General features: G+C 45.6%; 1 protein-coding gene across 1 annotated transcript in view; it reads left to right on the plus strand.

Annotated features, from left to right (window-relative positions):
• The first annotated feature begins 3,864 nt into the window (after nt 1-3,864).
• The window catches only part of LOC117869794 (nuclear receptor subfamily 2 group F member 5), a 38,734-nt gene continuing 37,279 nt past the window's right edge, over nt 3,865-5,319 (plus strand). The window contains exon 1 of the mRNA XM_034756895.1: nt 3,865-4,136. The gene's annotated coding sequence lies outside the window, so the exon portion shown is untranslated. The remainder of the gene's footprint in view (nt 4,137-5,319) is intronic.

Raw genomic sequence — 5,319 nt, forward strand, 5'->3', positions numbered from 1 at the left:
CGATGCCAGTTGCTGCAAAGCAAGATGCAAGAGATGGCCTGTATGTTATGCAGGGGGTCAGGCTAGATCACTGATACTCGGACTCGCGAGTTGCAAGTGGCTCTTTCATGCATCTCCTGCGGGATTTAATTAGTAACCAATCGAAGTCATTAACCAGTCAGGATGCATTTACTGTATTATTAACCAATTGTAGTTGATAAAATAATAATACTTGGTAGGTCATACCACTGAGGTCTGAGTACCACTGGGCTAGATGATCCCTTCTGCCCTTAAAAATCTATGGGTGAAATCCTGCCCCAGGGAAGTCAATGGGAGTTTGGCCATCCCTGCTCTGATCTAAAATATTGTCCCCCTTATATGAAAGGGAAGCAGATGTTGGGGCCTGGCAGGTTGGTTTCTTACTGGAGGAGAAATTAGTGATACAAAGTCTGGGTATTTTCTTGGTGTGATTTGTTTTATTTACACCAGTCCTGGAACAGAGGTGGTCACAAACAGCATGCAAGCAAGCCCCTTATAGGAATCTCAGTCCAACTAGCAGCTCCAGGCTCCCAGGCAGCAATTCTGACTCAAGAATTAACCCCAGTTAAATACATTAGGGGAGAGAGAGAGACAGAGAATCAACTCTCTTGTTGCTTGCCAAAACTCCCCCACCAAAAACTACATCACAACGCTAACAACAATGCAGCATTTCTTGTAAGACTGTATGATGCTTGCATGCTAAGACAAAGACTCTTTGTAACAGCACCACCTGGTGACGCCTGCCATAACAATACAAAGCAAGAGATGACAAGCAGCTCCAACAAAGGGGGCACAAGGTAAAGGATGAGTATGATCAATGCTATATCCTGTAACCACTGTATAGCCAGCCTCAAGAGGGCATAGCTACCTATATGTGCCCCAGTTAAATTCACCACTCATGGCAGTCTCTTTTCTTACAGGAGGGAAGGGAAATACATGGAAAGCAAGACAGTGGGCCACACAGAGCACAGAGAATGGCACAAATTCAGCACCCGTGGCAAAGGGATCAGGATGTGACCCTGCTCATTCATTCCTTTGCCAAAGGGTGATCTGGAATGTAGGAATCTCTATTTAAGGAAAGGCACCACGGCACCGTTTGTAGGAAGGAGGTCCTCAGCTCTGGCAGACAAAGAGCCGAGCGGGTTTATGTCGCCGCCATGCCTTTGCCATCCTCCCCGGTTTGGTTGAGAAGCCGTCGGTTTCTTTCACTCTCTCCTTTTATCTTCCTTTTAGTCTCCTGTTTCTGTGGAGTTTTAATTTCACAACCTCCTCTCCCCCCACTCAGTTCTACCTTTCACGGCACAGCGCTGGAGCTGCATGCTGATGAGACTAGCACTTGGTCGGCTTACAGTCAACCATTCTCCCGGGAATCTTTATTTTAAAATAACGATCCCCATGCCCCACTCATTTTCTGGGGAACGGGTAGGCCAGGTTAGGCAGTGAGAGCATGTGATTTTGGAGGTGGTACCTGGGACAACTCTGTTAACAAAGTAACATTTCTTCCTGGGCAAGAAACCCCATTTTTCCTCCCGATGGCTCATCTGGGAAGGGAGACCCCCCCCATACTTCTGGATGTGTTTTAACGCACATTTTTAAGGATCGTTCAAGAAGGAAGGATGTGTGTGCCCGCGTGTAATGTGTAGCTTCAATTAGACACTTAAAAAATCTCACTTGGATTTTTTTTTTCACTCCTTCAAATTGTCACATCTTGACAGCTCTGTGCAGATGTATTCCCATCAGCTTAACAATAGGTCACCTTATTATTATTATTTTTTTTAAGCATGTGGTCAGCCTTTGTCGGAACTTTATGATTAATTCATGTGAGTTCGTTTCCTTATTTAAAAATATTTAGCACTTAGATAGCGCTTTACCGTTTCAAAACGTGGCGCAAACATTAGCTGTTTTTCATTCAGGTATTTTATCTTGCCAGTTGTTCTTTCTGTTTTGAGTGTTAAATCTGTTTTTTAAATCAAAGTAACAAATCGTTCAAGTAATATAGCATTACCTCCTATTGAGAAAAGGTGTTTTCCCATCAGTCGGTTTGCTTTTTTAATCTCATCCTTACATTACTGTTTTGGTCCTTTTCAGTTCTCTCTTTTAATTTAATTTGTCAAAAATCTAAAAATATAAACAAAAAGATAAGGTTTAAGTAATTGAAATTTATATTAATTATAATGAATTATATTATATTATCAACCCATTCTGCAACAGTGGGAGTTATATGACTACCCCAGCTAAACTATTTTTGTAATCTATTTAAAAACAATTAAAATCATTTCTATTGGGCTATATATTTAGTCTGCTCTTTACAAACATAGATAAGTGCAGGCTAGAAATATTAATGTAAGTAAACACATCAGGAGTTTTATCTTTTAAATCTTTGAAACAACCCTGCTCTAGCTAAAGCGAAACTAGTATTATGCGTATAGTAACACCATTGTGGTAGATCAGTGGTTTTCAACCTGTAGTCCATGGACCCCTGGGGGTCCGCAGACTATGTCTAAGGATTCAGCAAAAGGTTGTCCTTACCTTAGAACGGAGGCTTTTCAACCTGTGGTCTGCAGACCCCTGGGGTCCGCAGACTATGTCTACGATTTCCAAAGGGATCTGCACCGCCATTTGAAATTTTTTAGGCAGCCAGCAAATGAAAAAAAGGTTGAAAACCACTGTGCTAGATTGCACACTCAGTGAAGAGCTTGTGTCTATTTTATTTGGCTGTAAAAAAAAAACAAGTGTAGCACCAATAGGGCGCTGCATGTGCACAATATATAAATGATTAATAATACCTGAACTAAGTTATCTATTTTCAGGACTACCTATATCACCCTGAAAAAAAAACAACAGGGAGTCCTTAAAGACTAACAGATTTATTTGGGCATAAGCTTTTGTAGGTAAAAAACCTCACTTCTTCAGATGCAAGAAGTCTATACATATATATCACCCTGGCATCTATGGAAGCATCATCATCCCATCCAGTGCTTTACCTCTTCAAAAAATTCACTAATCGGTCAGTGGAATAACTGATCTACTGGTATCAGAGGAGTAGCCGTGTTAGTCTGAATCTGTAAAAAGCAACAGAGGGTCCTGTGGCACCTACTGGCATGCTACAGATCTTGCATTTGCAGGCAGGGGGACAGCCCTCTGCCTCTCTAACTTCTCCGATCCCACTCTTCGGGTTAAACCAGAGCTGTAACAGGGAGCAAAGCCAGTTTTGACTCATTCGAATTAGGCAACCTTATGAGACGTGAGCCATCCAAAGTGGCACTTCGCTCCAGGGGCGTTTATTAAGTCACCGCCACAAGCAGATTTCCCTGTGTCACTTTCCTCTCCCCACCATGTGCCAGACCTCCCAGCCCCTTTTGCAAGCGGGACCAAAAGTGACAGCAGGAGGCGTGGCCCCAACCCACGGCGTCTCCACCCCCTTTTAAATCGCTCCCCTCGCTGACTTTGCACCCACTGACCAGGGCAAGCCACGCCCACCCACCCCCACCCCGCCTCCCGGGGGCTGCCCCAATCAGGGCCCTCCGCAACGTTGATTGAGGGAGGGCCGCGCCGCGTTGCAAGGGCTGGTTCCAGCCCCAGCCCCCTCCCCTACTTGGAATGTTGGGCCTTATAAGGAAAGTGTCTCCATGGCCACATTGTCAATGAATTCCACTGTCAGAGTTCAGCCGCTCTCCACGTGATCCTCCCCGGGACCATCTTCGAGGGGGAGGGGACTGGGGGGGGGGGGGGCCGGACAAGCAAAAGGGCCATTTTTTCACTTTAAAAGTTTGTGGGTGTTGTGTCCCCCCCCCCCTCCCCCCCCCCCCCCCCCCCCCCCCCCCCCACAAAAAAACCCCTTGCTTCTCTCCAAGGAGGGGGAAGAGGAGACAGAGGAAAACTCAAAAGGTGGAATCTGTCTCCATCTCATTTCAGATCTTGACTTTTATGAGCCTGCAAGTCATACGCAGACACACATACACAAAAAGAGGGGGGGGGGGGGAGAGAGGAGAGAAAATCTTGTGAAATGTGCGTGTGATTAATAATCTAGCTTTTAAAAGACACAAAACAGCAGCTACACTGTAGACCATCCTTCCCCAAGGCTGAGACAGAAGAGAAAAGACATTGCCTTTCACAAGGTACGGTACATTTCTTTTAAATGATCTCTCTCTATTTAGCTCTGCTCCCATTGTTCCCCCCCACACCCCACCCCACTTTTGCCTCTTCTGGACGCGTTTCTTTTCCAATTTACATAGTTTGGTACATCTTGACCCCCCCCCCCCCTTCAAAATAAAATCACTTTAAACAAAATGGTCAGGGAGGTCCGCTGGCCGGCTAGAAATCGAAGCGAGAAGAGAAAACGAAGGGAAATATTCCGATTCAGACTAAACAACACACGCACAGAAGTATTGGCAGATAGTCGCGTGTGTGACAGAGACGCGGAGATAGGTCCTTCCATAAAGGGAAGGACGACTCGGAGACGGATAAACTCCGCAAAACCCTAGCGGATTTAAACGCTGCCTTGTTTTTTATGTTATATTTATTTTCCCCTAACCCTTTTACGCCCAACTTTCCCGCCTGATCAGAGGCAGTGAAATTGACGAAAGAAACCGAGCGCGGGTCCGATTCTAGTCTCTGCATCTAAAAGCGAATTTGGTGGGATATCTGGATTGCTATTTGCATGAACTGGGGATAAGCGAGGAATCATCCGCTCTCCCAGTGACTGCAGGATCCCTCGGTGCGTGGGGAGGGCGTGTGGTTTTATTTTAGATCTTGGCGACCGGTTGTGTTTGTAATTAGGGTTCTCTGGGGTTGATTAGGAATTAATCGCTTTTAAATTTGGTGGGGGACCGGGGGAGAATTTTTTTTATTATTTTTTAGATCTGTTGCCAACCTGCGCGGTGTGTGTTTGGCTTCTGGCATTTTATTCAGCTGGGTTTGGAAGAGAAGCCACGGTCCAAATTGACTGAGAGTTTATTGTGAAATACTTAACGCTTGGTAGCATTTTGATGGGTTTTTTCCTCTCTCCCCCCTTTTCTCCCTTTCTCTGTCTTCCCCCCGCCCCGTCCCAGATCCGTAAGGAATTGGAAGTCCCTTGGGAGTTTCTGCGTCCAGCAAAGTTTGGTTGGGGTTGTTTGAATGGGGTGGAGAAGACGAGAGCGATGGATTTTTGGTGTGGCTGAAATGACAATAAAACCCTCCAGGAATCTGGCTTCGTCATTTTAGATCTTTTCTCCCCCCCCCCCCCCCCCCCCCCCTCTCTCTGATTATAATTCTGCTCTTTTCTCACCGCCCACTCATAACGCCCCAACTCTCAAATTC

The sequence above is a fragment of the Trachemys scripta genome, chromosome 24 (assembly GCF_013100865.1).
Source record: "Trachemys scripta elegans isolate TJP31775 chromosome 24, CAS_Tse_1.0, whole genome shotgun sequence".
Classification (NCBI taxonomy): Eukaryota; Metazoa; Chordata; order Testudines; family Emydidae; genus Trachemys; species Trachemys scripta.